The sequence below is a fragment of the Marmota flaviventris genome, chromosome 9 (genome assembly GCF_047511675.1).
Source record: "Marmota flaviventris isolate mMarFla1 chromosome 9, mMarFla1.hap1, whole genome shotgun sequence".
In the NCBI taxonomy this organism is placed as follows: domain Eukaryota; kingdom Metazoa; phylum Chordata; class Mammalia; order Rodentia; family Sciuridae; genus Marmota; species Marmota flaviventris.
This window is the reverse complement of record NC_092506.1, coordinates 91,780,540-91,798,871: the sequence shown is the minus strand read 5'-3', so window position 1 is coordinate 91,798,871 and position 18,332 is coordinate 91,780,540.

Genomic DNA, 18,332 nt, shown 5'->3' with positions numbered 1-18,332 from the left:
ATCCTATAAACTAGGTAGTGTTATGTGTGATCCAAATATGATTTTTTATATTGACTCCTAAGTTGTTTTTTTTTATTATTATTATTTTTATTCCAAAGTGATGCCAGTTAGCCCAAAGGCCTATTGGCACCAAACCAAAATGTTGACACACCCAACTATTTTCAAAACCATCTCTCATACAGGGATTAACCATTTAGAGACTGCCTGCCTTATGTAGCCTATGAAACTCCACCCAGCGCCTAACACCAACAGAGATGATAAAATCCAAGCCATAAAAACCTTATCCTGCTGCTGCCGTGGAGAGCTCTCTGTCCCAGGAAGGGACTTGCCATGCTGCATGCTGCTGAGGGATATTACCTACATCACCTGAATGACATCACCTTCATTACCTCACACATAAACTCCCTCTCTGACCCCTGAGTTCCCTTGCCCTCTTCTCTTCTGTGGATCAACCCCAGCTGTAGCCTCCATCTCCAGCTGTGAGAGATCTCCTGGTGCAAGCAAGCCCTTTTCCAACTTATCCACTGGAGCTTGCAGGTACTACTGCCACCTCATGGTCATAATAAAGAATCAGCCTGTAGATTTTTCAAACTAATTTCCTACAATTGGTGATAAGAATGAGATTTCGGTGATCAGGAAATAAGATTATAAAATAAGATATTATGATGCGATAATACATCAGAAGCACGATCATTTGGCAAAGGGATCCTGAACAACTTCAGGTGGGTTGGGACTCCATCTTATAGTGCCTCTGAATCAGCTGGGGATGCATGGCTCTGAACTCTCTTATGCTCTATATTTTTCCTGTTCTCACCGAGTGCCTCATTAGCCTGGCCAAGTGGTAGCACCATGCTATTCGAACTAACTTTGGACATCACTGGCACCCAGATGTCTGGGGAAGGGGGTCATACTGCCCACCTGTGTACCCACTAGACAGGCCTTAGACAGTGTTAAGACCTGTGAGCCTGAGTGGACAGAAGGGAGAAGTGCATACCCAAGAGCAAGGGAGGGCTCTCTGACCCCATCACGGGCCATCACTGGAGGAGCTGCCTCTGATGTTTTAGTGATTTGCGGTACTTTGAGAAGAGAGGAAGTTCCTATCTCTGGGGAGGACTGTGACAGATAAATGAGCCTATAAGTTCTTGACAGGAGACCTTTGTAAACAGCAGGCATGGCTCTGCTGCTGTCTTACTTGGATCTACCCTGGGGGAGGTTGGCATTTGATCTTTTCCCAAACCCTTGGGCTGAGCTAGCTGCATCATTACTTAAAGTGACTAATAACAAAAAAAAAATTTTATGTTCCTACCTCTTCTAAGACTCTCAAGGAGCTGTTGATCACACTGAAGGAGCTTTTTAAATCACAAGATGTAGTTGGGACCCCATTCACCACAGCTTCTCAGGAGGACACCACTCTGGATGAAGGAACAAGATCATGCTCCCAGGGGAGACCAAGAAGGGGTGGACATGTCCTGTCTTGCCTGAGACCCAGTTTCTCCTTAAGCTTGGCTCCAAGGACAAAAAAAAAAAGAAAGAAAAAGAAAAGAAAAGAAAGAAATCGTGCATTTGTATACACATTTGATTGTATGTAGCAAGATAAAGACTCAGTAAAATTTTTAGACAGTCAGAGGCATGCTCCAAAGGGGCTATAATATCAGTCTCCTAAAAAAAATAGATTTCATTAAGCAAAATCATCTCCTTTACTTATCAATTCTTCTGGATTTCACTAAATAGGAATCCAACAAAGAATAGGCTTTGAATGCTTAATTATGCTTCTATAGGATTCTGGTTCTTAAAGAGGATTTACTGCTGGCTCCAAACTCAGGCACAAGAAGGAAAGAATATCTATTTTTAAGTACATGCATATATATACACATATATACATACACACACTGTATATATACATGTGAAAAACCAGCCTCTACCTCAGAGCAAAGCCTGTCCAAGGAAGGGGCATGACCTTTGTCCTTGGAAAGACCCACAGAGCACTCCTAGGCACATACCCACCCTGCTGAGTTGTTTATCTATAAATAACAGGAGAGATCTGCTGTGCCAGGTGTCCCTGACTCAGTCAGGCTCGGTAGGGACCCATAGCAACCCCCTAGCAGCCACCAATCAGCATGAGACCGGAAATACCTGGGATGCCAGATGACCCTCCCAGTAGTTTATGGTGGTTGATAACGTGTTGGGAAACCATGTACTTCAGCAGGTACACCCCTCATGGCTTAAACCAATCAGTTCAAACGGATCCCCCTCTTGTACTAGCCAATCACCCCTACCCAACTTGTTCCCGCCAGTGAATGTGCTAATCATGTTTTAGAATTGTTTTATGATTTTCCTGCGGTGTGTGATGACTTGCTAAGAGATGCTATGATGTATGTGAAGTTCCTGCCTTCCCCAAAGAGTGTATAAAACTGCTGCAAACCCTGGGCTCGGGGCCTCTCAACATCACCAGTTGCTGTGTATGCACAGAGGACCCAGCTAGCTCGCAATAAACACCTCTTTGCTGCTTACATCGATCTTGGTCTCTGGTGGTCTTTTGGGGGTCCTGAATTTGAGCATAACACATGCATATACATACATTTAATATACGTATGAAGCAATATTATATAGAGTAATGAGAGACAGAGACGAAGATAGAGAGAGCACACCTGCAAAGTTCTAAGTCAACCACAATTAGAAAATAAGGAATTTCTATGGAGAACAAGGTGATTATTGTTTTTCTAATCTCCATTTTGCCCCATTCCTGAAATCTGGACTTACTTAATGGTGAAGCTAAGAGGGCTGCCCAATCTTCTGAAATGGCCTGCAGCACCATGTTCCAGGCTCTTGAATCTCTCCAACTACTACGTTTATTCTAGTCTTTAGGGAAGTTGTCAACTCTTAGCAAGAAGGAAAGCTCAAGAGGTAAAATTAGATAGATGATGGATGGCTAGATAGACAGATAGATAGGACAGGCAATAGTATGTCTTTGGGAATTTCAATTTAAAGTCATTTTTCCATTTTCATCTATAAATACCAATCCCTGTTTACTAGTCCTGGAGAATTCTTTGCACTAGATAGTGATCTCGCAAAAACAGATTGATCATTCTTTAGTTGGCAGAGATTGAACTTTATCAGAGACAAAACTAGACCCAAGCAACTTAAATAAAGGCTAAGAAAACTGGCAAGTTTGAGAGTTAATGGTTGGTTCCTGGGAAAAGGGATGATTATCCCTAAGGGATTCTAGTGCCATGATGGTCCATTGGTCAGAATGGGAGCTATAGGTATTGAGTGAGAGATTTTGGGTCCCAAACTGTTAAACAGTAGGCACAGTGACTGCCATAAACATGTTTCGTGATTATTGCTCATTTCATGAGTGCACAGTTGTATTAATACTGGCTTACTGGCAAAATTTCCACAGATGGTCTCTAACCCCAGAGAACGATGTTTATATTAGAAGAGACAGGGGACACCCTGGAATCTTTCCTCCTTACCACAATGATAAACCAAAGGTAACATTTCATCCACAGACTCAATGAGATTAGAGCCACCATCTAAGATTTGAAAGATGAGATGCTTGAGATCTATCACATCCCCATTTCATTTGCCTGTCTGGGTTATGAAGAGCAGGATGGGCATTTCAGAATGACACTGGATTTACGTACACCATCAGATATTCCAGATGTGGTCTCTCTCCTAGAACAAACTAATACATTTCCCAGCCCCTGCAATGTGCTAGCATTCTATTACATGCTTTTTCTCTATCCCCAAAATCAAAATGCTATCAAAAACAGATATCATTTTTATATCCTTTTCACTTGTTAGCATAAGGAGTACAGTTCCCACCAACACACAGGGTACCATGCTAGTCCACAACGTTGAGCATATCATGAAGAAAGAAGCTGGTGAAGAGGAAGTATCAGGTCCCCTAGGAACCCTGATATGATACTAGCATTCCAGAAATCATAAGAAAGTGCCATAAAAATTCATAGTATCAAGAGCCTAGATATGTTAGGATACTCATTCAAGCACTCAGTGTCATTAATAAAGAGATACAACCTGTTCCTGGACTTCTAGGATTTAGAGTATGACATGATATCCCTGCTAAAGAAGCCATTCCCACTAACAACATCACATGGCACCTTTAAGCCCTTGTGAATTTGGAAGGAAAGATACCCAAGTGGATTTGCTGCTCAAAATCTAACAAGCTGTTCTTCCCCGCCTTATTAGGAATTAGTATCCACATATTAGAGAAAACATTCAGCGTTTGTTTTTGTTGTTGTTATTGTTGTTTTTGTTTTTTGAATTGGCTTACTTCGCTTAGAGTGATGTTCTCCAATTCCATCTATTTATTGGCAAATTCCACAAGGATGGGGCTGCCTCTGGGGAGGGAAAGAGGAAGATGAAATTGCACTGCAAAGGGGCCTTTAACTGTATCAGGGATATTTTACTTCTCTAAAAAACAATTTGAAGGAATGTGGCAAATGTTAACATTCATCCATTCTAAATAAAAAGGACATCCATATTTGTTTATAATATGAAAAAACAAATCTAACAAGCAATCCAAGCCAATGCCAGCTTGGAGTAAGGATGAGAGCAAGAGATGGCAGAGACTGTAGTACAAGCAGTTTTGCAACTTGGCCCCTAGGACCCAGGAGACACAAAGACAGCTAAAAAGAGTCTGCAGTGGATCACGATCAACTGGAGACTGTGACAGGCCCCATTGGCAGAATCACAGTGGAAATTCCCAGTGTTCTGAAATAAACAAGGCTTTAATTTTGGAATCAGATCCAGTTAGAGATGAAATAGTTGACCATAACACATCAATTGACACCATGAATTGATTTATGAAATGAATGTTGGATGATATGCCAACCCTTAAAATAGGTTGTTCTGTACCCGTCAAGTTTCAATGCACAGAAACTCCTTCTAGGTAATTATTCAGGATGGAATCTACCACAGGAAATGACTCATTCTGAAATTATTAGAAATATTGGAAGAAAGAGTTCTAAGTTATACCTCCAAAATAATTGGTAGAACACTATAAAATTAATCACCAAGAGCAATTTCCTCTGAGACTACCACTCCACAATGAGATCATGAACATATTTTTGAAAGAGGGCTGGGCATGTGGAGAGACAGAGAATATATGGGAAATCTCTGTACCTTCCTTTGGATTTTTCTGTGAACCTAAAACTGCTCTTTAAAAAGTAGTCTTAGAGTAGTTTTGATTTGCATTTCTCTAATTGCTAGAAATGTTGAACATTTTTTCATATATTTGTTGACTGATTGTATATCATCTTCTGAGAAGTATCTGTTCAGTTCTTTGGCCCATTTATTTATTGGGTTATTTATTTTTTTAGTGTTAAGATTTTTGAGTTCTTTATATATCCTAGAGATCAGTGCTCTATCTGATGTGCATGTGGTAAAAATTTGCTCCCATTCTTTATGCTCTCTATTCACCTCACTGATTGTTTCTTTTGCTGAGAAGAAGCTTTTTATTTTTAATCCATGCCCAATCTCACTCCAGTCAGAATGGCAACTATTAAGAATACATACAACAGAGGCTGGGGCTGGGGCTGTAGCTCTGTGGTAGAGCAACTGCCTCGCACCTGTGAGGCACTGGATTTGATCCTCAGTACTGCATAAAAAATAAACAAAGAAAGATATTGTGGCCATCTACAACTAAAAAAATATTTTTAAAAAAAGAATACATACAACAATAAGTGTTGGTGATGATGTAGGGGGAAAGGCACACTCATACATTGCTGGTGGGACTGTAAATTGGTGCAGCCAATATGGAAAGCAGTATGGAGATTCCTTGGAAAACTGGGAATGGAACCACCATTTGACCCAGCTATCCCACTCCTTGGTCTAAACCCAAAGGACTTAAAAACAGCATACTACAGGGACATAGCCACATCAATGTTTATAACAACACAATTCACAATAGCTAAACTGTGGAATCGACCTAGATGCCCTTCAGTAGATGAATGGATAAATAAAATGTGTTATATATACACAATGGAATATTACTCAGGATTAAAGGAGAATAAAATCATGGAATTTGCTGGTAAATGAATGGAATTGGAGAATATTATGCTAAGTGAAGCAAGCCAGTCCCCAAAACCCAAATGCCAAATGTTTTCTCTGATATAAGGATTCTGATTCATAATGGGGATGGGGTGGGGAAGCAGGGGAGGAATAGACAAATTCTAGAGAGGGCAAAGGGGAGGGAGGGGAAAGAAGGGGGTAGGGGGATAAGAAAGGCAGTGGAATGAGATGAACATCATTACTCTACATGTACGAAGACATGAATGGTGTGACTATATTGTATACAACCAGAGATATGAAAAATTGGACTATATATGTGTAATATGGATTGGAAATCATTCTGCTGTCATATAGAACAAATTAGAATAAATTAAAAATAAGTAAAATAAAAGATTTTAAAGTATTAATGTTTAAAAAATAGTCTTAAAGAAAACTACTCTATAGTAACTACAGTTCAGGCCCCAGAGAACCAAATTGCAGCAACCACCACCACAAACTCCTTGTAACACCTAGAGACTGAAGATAAAATACTACAGAATTCCTGGTAGAAGAATTTATGTCTCTACCAAGTTGATTCCTAGCAGAAAACAGCAAAAGGGGACTGAAAATGGCCTTTGTCTGTCTTCTTCCCAACTGTTGTGTGACTGTATCTAAAAGCTTATGGTAAAGTAATTGGGTTAAGTGTATTTTTACCTTTCTGCAGGTCAGGAAGTTACTGTTGAAGGAGGGTAGAACAGAGTCTAAGTGAGCACACCAACCTCAGCAGCACTCCATGACCAAGGGAAATTGCTACCTTATAAGATTCTGAAGGTAAAACTAAATTGCATGAGCAGATGGTTTATACCCCCAGTGACCTATTTCACAAAACTGCTAGCCATCTATCAATCCACACCTATGGCTTCATGGGGAGCTCCCGCAGGTATAGACCGCTCACACCTTGCTGCAGAACTGAGTATGCACCTGAATAAGTTAAGGTAGCCATTTGTGTAAATCCACTACATTCTAGGAGAAAGTTGGCCAGACTTGAGATATGTCTGTCTTTACTGAGATGAACAAGCTGGACTTTTGCTTACTGATGAATGAATATAAATCTTTTGTTTCATTGATAATCAACATAGGATTTTTACTTTTGGTATATAAGTTGACTCATAGTGGTATCCTTCTCTGCCTGATTTTATTCTGTTTAGAACTTATTATTTCATTATACATATGGATTCTGTTTCTCTGGAGAACTATTGTTAATACACTTTCATATCCTCTAAGATTTCAGTTCTTATATTCTTATAAAACTGTGTGCTATTGTTTTGATGAGTGTCCCTCAAATGTCCAAATGTTAAAGTTTTGTTCACCAGGGTGGTACTATTGGGAGAGAGTGAATTGGTAAGGAGGTCCTTAGATTATTGGGGCCATGTCCTCAAATAGATTGTGGGATCCTAGTCTTTTTCTACTCCCCTCTTGCTTTGTTGCCTGGTTAATGATGTAAATAGTTTTCTCTGCCATGTGTGGCCGACCATTGGCATCTAGTGCCCCAACTAGAGGCCCAAAGCAATGGGTAACCTGATCATGGACTGGAACTTCCAGAACCATAAGTCAAAATAAAAATTTCCTCTTCATAAGTTACTTATCTTAGGTATTTTATTATCTAAGTTAACTAACATACATAGCATGGTTCCTTTCCCATCTGTGCTCCTCAGTGCTCCAATGCAATCACAATCCCATTACTACTCAGTGCTTTCCCCAATAAAGACAGCCAGGAGATCCAACTTATAAATATAAGTACATGCACAAACTCATACACACATGCATAGACATATTCAAGCATGTGCATGCTCCATATAGTTTGACTAAGACTACAGATAGATTTCCTACTTTTGTCAAAGTTGACCAAGCTAGGAATCAAAAACCTAGACCTGATTGATTCTGAAGAATACCTCTTCACTGCTGTTCTAGTAGATTCTTCCAATGCTTGCATTTTAGTTCAAGCTGTCCAAGCTAAATTCAATCCATCCTCCTCAAAATAAGTAGGACATTTGAAAAAATTATACACACACATACACACACACACACACACACACACACACATATATATATATATATATATAATCTCCACATACACATTTACATAACTTATATACATACACACACATACACACACACATATATAATCTCCACACACACATTTACATAACATATATACATGCACACACATACACATACACACACACACACACATATATATATATATATAAAACACAGAAGATATATATATGTGTGTACATATATGTATATCAAATTTTCTATTCTCTCCTCCAATTTTCTCAATATCTATAAGCAGTTTGAGGGCAGGAAAAGAGTATTATTTACCAATTTAGCTAGTGATTAGCACAAGAGATATTTACAAAGTAAATGAGTCAGTTGAAAAAAATTAGCCCAAATAAATGAAAGAACAGAGTGTGGAAATAGAAGAAAGAAATACCTAAGATCTGTTTCAACATTGTATTCATTCAATAAATATTTTGACTATGTGGTGAATGAATGATTATATCTTATAGTTAATATATAGTCACTTGCATATAAGATTATCCAAATAACTCCTATAAAGCAAACTGAACTAAGAAGCTACAAGCAGAGCAGGCTTTTAAAAAGCATAATGCTCCACTAAAGAATAATACCAAGCAATCTTGATTAATCAAATGATTAATCCTTGTGCTGATTTTTTTCTACTATGAACGGAAACACAATCTTGGTTCAAAAAATTTCTATGAATCACTGAGAAATAAGAAAATCTGAATATTAACATGGGGCCATTTGGTTTGGTTTGTTTTTTTTTTGTTTTAGGAATATGTGTGCTATTGTTTTGGTTTTGTTTGTTTTCCATCCAAAAGGAAAGAGAAGACAGGAGTTCAGATAGCATGCATCTGCTATGAGCCAAACACAGTGCCAATTGGCTCTCTCCAAAGTAACTCTGTTGATCTGTATTATTGTAATACATTTTAAAAATCAAGAAAAAATGAGACTCTGATGGCAAGAGATTTGCTCCAAGTTGGAAAGCTGCTCAAGTCGTGGAGCTGAGGTTTGAATCCAGGTCTGTGGCCATCAAAGTCTGTGTTCTTTCTTGACACTGCTCTGCACTTCTCTCAGGCCCAGCCACTTTTCATCTCCCATTTGAGGATAACATCAACATGTTCAGTATTAGCACTTGGTATCTCCTAAGTGCCCCCCTGGAGTTCAAATAGTACTAGAAAAAGCCTTACTGAAATAGATATCCATCTCTGCGCTTCCTGTGAGCTTCCTTGCTAACAACACATTAATACCATAACAAATATATACAAAAACAGGAACAGAATTAATATGATATAGTGCAAAACTGAAGAATGAAGACATATAAGGCCATGAGTGGAGTTCAGAAGGAAAGCAATTGAGTTCCAAGATCATGTTAGTCTTTTCAAGGTACACAGATCTGTACATACATATTAGAGTTTTTTCCAATAACCTTTAATATGGAAGTATTAGAATTCTAAGCCAATCAGCATGTGAGTAATAGTGCTTTAGCAAAAATCAGCATGCCAACCATTTACTCACAGAGCAGAATTGTTTTATCTTCAATGAAATTACAATAGAAATAAAGTCCTTTTAACTGGATGGGTTTCCTACCATTTCTGTTTCCAAAAATATTTCAACACAGAATACGATTACCCTCAAAATTGTTCTTCCCCAGTGATGTCACTGTTTAATCATAGCCAAGCTAAAGTGGGCTCTGCTGTGCTCAAAAAGTATTTGGCTGATAATCAGCCTCTACTCTGTATTAATTCTCTATCACTGAATTGAAATGTAGATGTTTCTATTTTCAGAATGGTTTTGTTAAATCAAAGAAAATTTTTATCTTTCTTCTACCTCCAAAGCACCTAGAGAACGTTCACTTATTCATGCAATGACTATGAAGGGGGCGCTATTTTATTTACGTCATTTCTGGCTCTCACCAAATCTAGTAGCTATTATGATCATTTTTATTTGCCCAAAGTCACACAGTCTCTAATTGGCATGGTCAAGATTTGAATCAAATTTGTCTGAATACCAAACTATCACACTACATATTCCTCCCCCACAACTGACCTAATATCAAAAGATAATGTACAGGAATTTTTAAACTGGAAACAAGAAACTAAAAGCAGTGCCAAATCAGTAAATGAAGAGATTAAGACAGATTCAAATGCAGGACCAAAATAAATTGTACAAAATAATTTTTTTTAAATTACAGTCTCTATTTTCCAACAGTTTCTTATCTTATTTTTATGGAAATGCCTAGATGACAAGCACAGTAAATATAGTCCTGGGCAGATTTTAAGATTCTGATATCTTGATGACAATAGAAAGGAGTGAGCTAGAAGAAGACAGAATTATTATTTTTTTATTTTTATTTGTTCTTTTTAACTATTCATAGCATTAAGATTCATTTTGACATAATTATAAAAGCATGGAATATAATTTCCTCAAATTCTGTTTCCAGTATTATCCCTTTTCCTCTCTTCCTTCATTCCTCTCTTCTCTCCCTTCTACTCTACTGATATTTCTCCTATTTATTTATAGTTTTTGTTAATTAGTGTCTTGTGAATGTACATGATTATGAGATTCACTATAGTATACTCATATATACATAGGAATGTTAGGTCAGATTCATTCCACTGTTTTTCTCTATCTCATCCCTTCTCCCTTTTCTTTATTGCCCTTTCTACCCCACTGGTCTTTCTTCTATTCTTTTTTTATGCCCCCCCTTATTTTGGAGTAGCTTCCACATATCAGAGAAAACATTTGACCTTTGACTTTTGGGGACTGGTTTATTTCACTTAGCATAATCCTCCAGATCCATCCATTCACCAGCAAAAACCATAAAGTCATTCTTGTTTATGCCTGAGTAATATTCCATTGCATATAAATACCACATTTTCTTTTTTTTATTAGTTGTTCAAAACATTACAAAGTTCTTGACATATCATATTTCATACATTTGATTCAAGCGGATTATGAACTCCCATTTTTACCCTATATACATATCCACATTTTCTTTATAAGTTCATCTGTTGAAGGGCATCTATATTGTTTCCATAGCTTGACTATTGTGAATTGTACTGCTATAAACATTGATGTGGCTGCATTCCTGTAGTATGTTGGTTTTAGATCTTTGGGATATATACCAAGGAATGGGATAGCTGTGTCATATGGTGGCTCCATTCCTAGTTTTTTGAGGAATCTCCATGATGCTTTCCAGAGTGGTTGCACTAATTTGCAGTTCCACCAACAATGTATGAGCGCACACTTTCCCCCACATCCTCACCAACATTTATTGTTCCTTGTATTATTGATAATTGCCAGTCTGATTGGAATAAGATGAAATTTCAATGTTGTTTTAATTTGCATTTCTCTAATTGCTAGAGATGTTGAACATTTTTTTCCACATGTTTCCACATTTGTATTTTTTCTTTTGAAAAGTATGTGTTTCACTCCTTTGCCCATTTATTGATTGGGTTATTTGGTTTTTTGTTTGTTTGCTTGCTTTTGGTATTAAGTTTTTTGAGTTCTTTGTATAGCCTGGATATTTGTGTCCTATCTGAGGAACAGTGGCAAGGATTTCCTCCCATTCAAGACAGCATCATTCTTTAAGCATATTCAGAAAAGTAGCTTTCTAATACATACAAAAATATTTTTTTCTCAGTGATGATTGATTAAATCTTTACTTTCCCACCAATCTATAAAGAGTAAAGCACTTTAACCCCTCTTTGGGATTTACACATAATCTTGACCTTGGCTGGTGTTTGCCAAGAGTAGCAGACACCAAATATAAGGACTAAAAGGTAAAAGGTGCCTGAAGATCATCCTGTATAGAAAAATTGTGTCTCCAAAGCCAGTGGATAGTGGCTGCCTAAAAGCTAGCTGTACTGAGAAGTCTGGGTCTTGTTGGACCTCTGTAAATAGCAGTGTCTCGCATGGGACCATGTAGAATGACTATAGTCTGGACATGGGTGATGCACTGAATGGTGGCCCCCAGAAAGACTTATCCATATCCTAAACCAGAACCAGTGAATATGACCTTATATGGTGAAAGTGAAAAGTACTTAATATGGAAATAGTTGTGTAAAAATTAAGGATTTTGAGGGCTTCTACACCCATTAGCTGATGTTCTTATAAGACTAAGGCAGAGGGAGATTCAACAGAATAGGAGTAGAAAATATGAGCACAGAAGCAGAGACTGGAGTGCAGTGGCACTACTCGAGGAGGCCAAGAACAGATTTACTCCTGGGGCCTCTGATAGAATGCCCCTCTGCCAACATCTTGATTTCAGAGTTCTGGTTTCCCTAAGTGAGAGAACAAATTTCTGTTGTTTTAAGCCACCCCATTGTGTGGTAATTTATTGCAGCATCCACAACAATTAATAGAGTCCACAGCAATCATCTGTGTAATTCAGGTTCTGTCGAGTTTAAAAAAAAGCAGGGACTTGCCCAGGCACTATAACTCACTGATAAGGTGAGCTGTTGGCTCTCTATGGGTTTCTTTGTACATAAGCCGTATCTCTGCCCCTTAAAGATGGAACTGCAGCTACCTACTAAATGAGGCCAGAGAGCAGATGAGAATGGCAGGCAACCAGGACTGGCGTGTACCCTAAATGGCAATTCATAGGTAAACTAACCAAAAGGACAGGGCTTAGACAAAGGGGAAATAACATGCTGCCAATGACAACAAAATCTTGCAATAGAGTCAAATCTAACCACAGAAACCAAGGGAAAAAAAAAAATGATAGCAACCCAAAAGGCTAGCACCGTTCAGGGAGACAGTATAGCATGAATAGGTTCTAGATGTACATGTCTTAGATCTAAATCTTACTTACTAGGAGCTTTACTTGAGGCAAATCATGAAACCTCTGTCTCTTAATTCCCTTAATCTCTAAACCAGGCCTAAAACACCTATCACATGGGACTATTGTGAGAATTCACTGAGATCATACCTATAAGGCACTCAGAAGAATATGTGGCACCTGGTTCTTATTTCATAGTTTTAGTAGTTACTGTCATTGGTGTTATTGCCAGGAATTCTTACAGAAGTATGAGACAGGAAACCCGACAGAAACTCAGATAATAAATATAAGCTATAGATAGAATCTGCTGTGTGTGCCTCCAGCTGTCTATTATTCATATTTATTTTATTCCTGCCCACTAAAGCCTTAAAAGGGTCGAATAGCTTCTGAAAATTTTGGCAAGCCCCTGGGAGAGAATTTTGCATGGGCTTTTCAAAAGACACCTGTGGTTGCCTTCTGTCAACCTGGAGGTTGGCAGTTTCTATCTGAAGCTGGCTATGTGCCCAGCCCTGTGTACAGAGCAATGGCTTGGGAGGTGCCTGTATGGATTCTGTGCCTCAGCTTCCCAGACAGCCCTCTATGTTGCCAGCTCCCAGTGGAGCCCAGCTGTAGCTGCTACTTCAAGGATGATTAAGTGTTAATACTTAAAACCATCAACTTCTTCTCCCTGAATGATGAGGGAGAAGGCATTGCAGACATGAGGCCACCCAAATCCAGCAAGAATATGACTAGCCCAAAGTCCACACCTAGGACTGACAGCTACAGATTCCCCACTAACTACAGAACTGCAAAGTCTTTAGGAAGGGATGACAGAATATTCTTTTTTGGAGAAGCATATTAACTTCCCTTTTCACTTTCAACAAGGATACATGGCAGTGGCCTCATCTCCATACTTGGCTATGCATCCACTCTTAGCAAAGCTGCAAAAGAAATCTACACAAGTGAAAATTATTTCTAGGGCTAATGCTTCAGAGCTAATTATTTTAACTTAGATCCATCTAGCATAATGTTCACCAAATACCCAGACAGTAGTAATACTGCTCTGTCTCAGACTCAGTGAATATAAATAGAAGTGAAAAAAAAAACTTGTATTACATTTTGACCAAGAATTTTTGAAGATCATACTTGCTGGAGGCAATTGCGTCACTTGGTTGAGCTGGTTTTCACAGTACAATGAATTGCGTTGCTGGGATCTTCAATTTATATCAAAGGAAGAGGAGGACCCTGCGATTCACGATTCCCATGTAGTTGCACTGTGGTCATCAGCAGAAAAAGGATTCAAATTAAAAGCTGCCTCATGTTAGTCACTAAACAATGTTGCTTTTTTTATTACTGTGCTGTCAGATCTTCTTTAATATGCAGAGCTTTCTACAAGATGTTTAATAATTCCCAAGTCTAAAGGTCTCTCTATTTGACTTAGAACACTAAAACAGTAACTGAAATGACAACATGAACCACTATCCAGAGTTAAAATAACAACATGCTCAAGCTAGCCAAAATTTCTAAGAGAGATGCAAATGCCTGGAATATCAGGGACAAGGATATGTAAATTCAAAGTAGAGGAAATTGGAATTCTACTCCACAGACATTTATTACAAAGCATAAAGTGTCTGGCACTTTGCTAGGAGGGTGGTGCAAGATGAATGATAACATGCTTCCTGTCCCCAGGAGGTTTGCTTGTGCTGGAGGGAGACAGATACATAAAAGATGATTTCACTATTTGTGGAAAGTCAGAGAGAAGTGAACAGGTTACCATGAGAACACAGAGGCAGAACCCCAACCCAGAGAGAGGGAAGCATAAAGGCTTAAGGACGGAGGGAACCACTGACCCAAGATTTCCAAAATGATTTGGAGTTAGTCAGCTGAAGAAAATGGAATGGATGTAAGGAGGGGGAAAGGGCTGGAAGGGGATTCTATGAAGCTAATGTCTTTTAAGACAAAAGACAGGGAAGTGGATGTGAGAGATTCTGTGAGTAACTCTGTAGTATCAAAGCATAAAGTTCTCAGCAGGAAATAGCTGGAAATGAGACCAAAGAAGTAGGCAGAACTCATTGCCATGGACAGCCTTGTAGACCATTAAAGATGCTGGATTTTATCCAGTGGGTGGTAGGCTATAAAATTCAAGAGGGTTCAAAAAAGTCAAGCATGATGAGAATCAAAACAAAAAACAACAAGTAACATCCTATAGAATCAAAACAGGAAGAATGGAAAAAAATATTGGGAAGCTAGTGAAATCATTCTTAAGTAATTAAGTATATCAATAAAACAGACAGTCATAGGAGGAGAACTCCTGCTGTTTGATAAATAAGATTAAATCAGAGTAATTATCTTCATAGTAGGAAAATGTATGCTTAAGTGTTAACATGATTTGCCTTGCTAAGAACAATCTGAAGATTTTTCATGGCAATACCTTAACAACACATTTTACTACTAATTCCACAAGCCACCAGGGCCATTTTATTGCCCTTTATGTTCAACAGGTCAAATATGCCTTTTTGTTAATTTCTATTAATTTAATAACTCAATTCTCATTATTAAAATAGACTAGTATACCAAGAAATAACTTCTTTGGTAAAAATAAAGATTTCAAAGTGTTTGGGTTTTGTCCTTTCCACAAATGGATAGCTCTTTATGACTAGGTGGGAGAGATAATAAATTATGTAATCTAAGTCATGGTTATCAACAAGGGTAACTAAGAGATAAAGTTTGAAAATAAAAGCTCACACCAGGGCTGGGGATGTGGCTCAAGCAGTAGCACACTCGCCTGATATGCGTGGGGTGCTGGGTTTGATCCTCAGCACCACATATAAATAAAATAAAGATGTTGTATCCACCGAAAACAAAAAATAAATAAATAAATAAATATTTAAAAATTCTCTTTCTCTTAAAAAAAAAAAAAAAAAAAGCATGCCAATTCTAAGTGTAATAATTTGTCCTTGCTCCTTTTTGGCCAAGTCCATTGCCTGCCTTATTTCTGTTATGTCACTGAAGCCCAGAGGGCTCATAGTTGGTCTCCATTTATCTATCTAAATTAATAAAATGAATTCTGTGACTTTTCCACAAACTTCATGGTGAAGTACATAGGGCAAGAAGGAAGTAACTTTAAAGTGACTCAGATTCTTCTGTATTTGCTGTCTTGCTTCCTAACATTCCCAACTGAAATGCAAAGAATAATGGAGGCCTGAAGTCCACCTTGTTTGAAACCCAGTGGCAGCTGTGAAGGAATTCCTGCCACTGCAAAAGATTTCTTTCCTGAGACAATCATGTTTTTAAGATACCTTCAAGTATTTGTCATTTTACACTTTAAAAATAGAAAAAAAAAAAGTTGTCTCTAAAAATCCATTAAGATCCTTCCTATTTTAAAAGCTGAACTTTCCCAAACTACAAATTCTCATCTTAAAAATTCTATAATGAGAAACACCCATCTATGCAAACCTATTTATTGTCTCAACTTCCCAAGATATACAAAGCAACTGAGTTCAGAAAAAGAAGCCAGAGTCAAAGCCTCACAATTTACAGGTGTTTCCTCTCTCAAATAGCAGAGGGATTGGGGCCTCTTGCCTTCCATCTCTTCTCTAGACTGAGAAGTTGAGCCAATGCCTCCTAAAACTAAACTGAATCACAGACCTCCTGTCCTAGACACACACAGTCCAGGCATCTTGGCCAAAGTTTCTGAATTTAAGTCTAGCTGTCTACTTTGAAAATGAGTTAATTTCAATTAAACAAAGGGGACAAGACAAAGTTCTTTTATTCTTTTATTTTATTGCTCCCTTTGTCTACTGCTACAAGTGCACAGTTGCCAAGAAGTCAGGTGGTGTAACAGCTATGGAGATAGATATACCAGTCAGACTGTCTTCAGAAAAGACTGTTGAACTGAGCCTAGTTGGCTGACTGCCCACGTCAGCTGCCTTTGAGCTCTGAAGCTGCATTGCTTCCAGGGTGTTTGCAGCCAGACTGAGCATGGCAGAATAACTAATTCTGTCCCATTCCTGCCCAATATGGGACTCTACCTCAGCAGCTTTGACTCCAGGGTTCTCCATCAGCCTAGCTGAAACTTTCTCAGAAAGGCCCCACAAATCAAGACTTTTCCTACCCATTTCTCTTTCATCACAGTTTTCCAACCCAGATCATAGCCTGAAGGCTCTCTGCCTACTTTTACTTCTTCCCTCCTCATTATTCAAAGAAATTTCCCCAGTAAATCTCCTGTCTATGCAGTGCTATCTAGTCATAGGCTTTTCTAAAAGATGTGAATAAAAAGTGAATTTGTTAGCATCATAACCCACCAATATTATATTCTGATGAGGGCAAGCCATGGAAATATTTTCTTTTGAAGACTGTAAAAGGACATAAGAATGATATATCACATATCACTTAAGAATATATTGCCTCTACAATGTTGAGGTATGAGAGGTGCGTGGGAATGGGAGAGAGAGGGGGAATTGCACGGAAGATGGTAGGAGACCCTCATTGTTATGCAAAATTACATATAAGATGGTGTGAGGGGGAAGAAAAAAGAGAGAGAAACGTGTCACAGTAGATTGGGTAGAAAGAGGTGATGGGAGGGGAGGGGAGAGGAGGGGGGATAAGAAGGGCAGCACAATACAATAGACACTAGTATGGCCCTATGTATAAACGTGGCTATATAACCAATGTGATCCTGCAATCTGTACACGTGGAAAAATAAGATTATGTACTCCATTTGAATCAAATGTATGATATGTCAAGATCATTGTAATTTTTTGAGCGACTAATAAAAAAATTAAATAAATAAATAAAATAAATTTTTTTTAGATTTAAAAAAAAACAATATATTGCCTCTTCGAGCATTTGGAAGACTGAAGGGAATCAGAGGTTTTGAAAAAAAAAGGAGAGGGGCTTGGAAAGGGAGGTTAGACAGGAATTTACCAAATCTTGTTTCCATAAGAAATGTAGGTCTTAAGTGTAGTTGTATAAGTGGGGACCCAGTCTTAGAAAATGAAAAGCAATCTTTCCATTGACACAAACGCTAATCTGGCCCTTACTGTGTGATGCATTCTACCAAAAACTTGTTTTAAAAGACCGGGGAAAAGAAAATCAACAAAAACACTAATGAGCAAGGATTTTCATTTTAGAAGAAAAATGGAAGGCAGCTTCCCAGCGATTCTCAAGGCAAGCAGCAGGATGTGGACACTAAGAAAAAAAGATGATGGTCCCAGGCTAGGGAAGCAACAGTCTGGTGTCACAGCTGTTTCTGTCACTCACTCTGGGTGAGTTATTTAACTTCTCTGATCCTCAGTGTCCTCATCTGATGTTTACAGGGATAACAACAGGCTATTGTGAAGAGTCAGTGGATGACAAGAACAGAGAACAACTACTCATCTGGATTTATGCAAAAGATTTTATACAGAATATCTAAAGTAATTAAATGTGATTATCGCCCTAAGATATGAGGTATCATGAAGGGGTTACGATG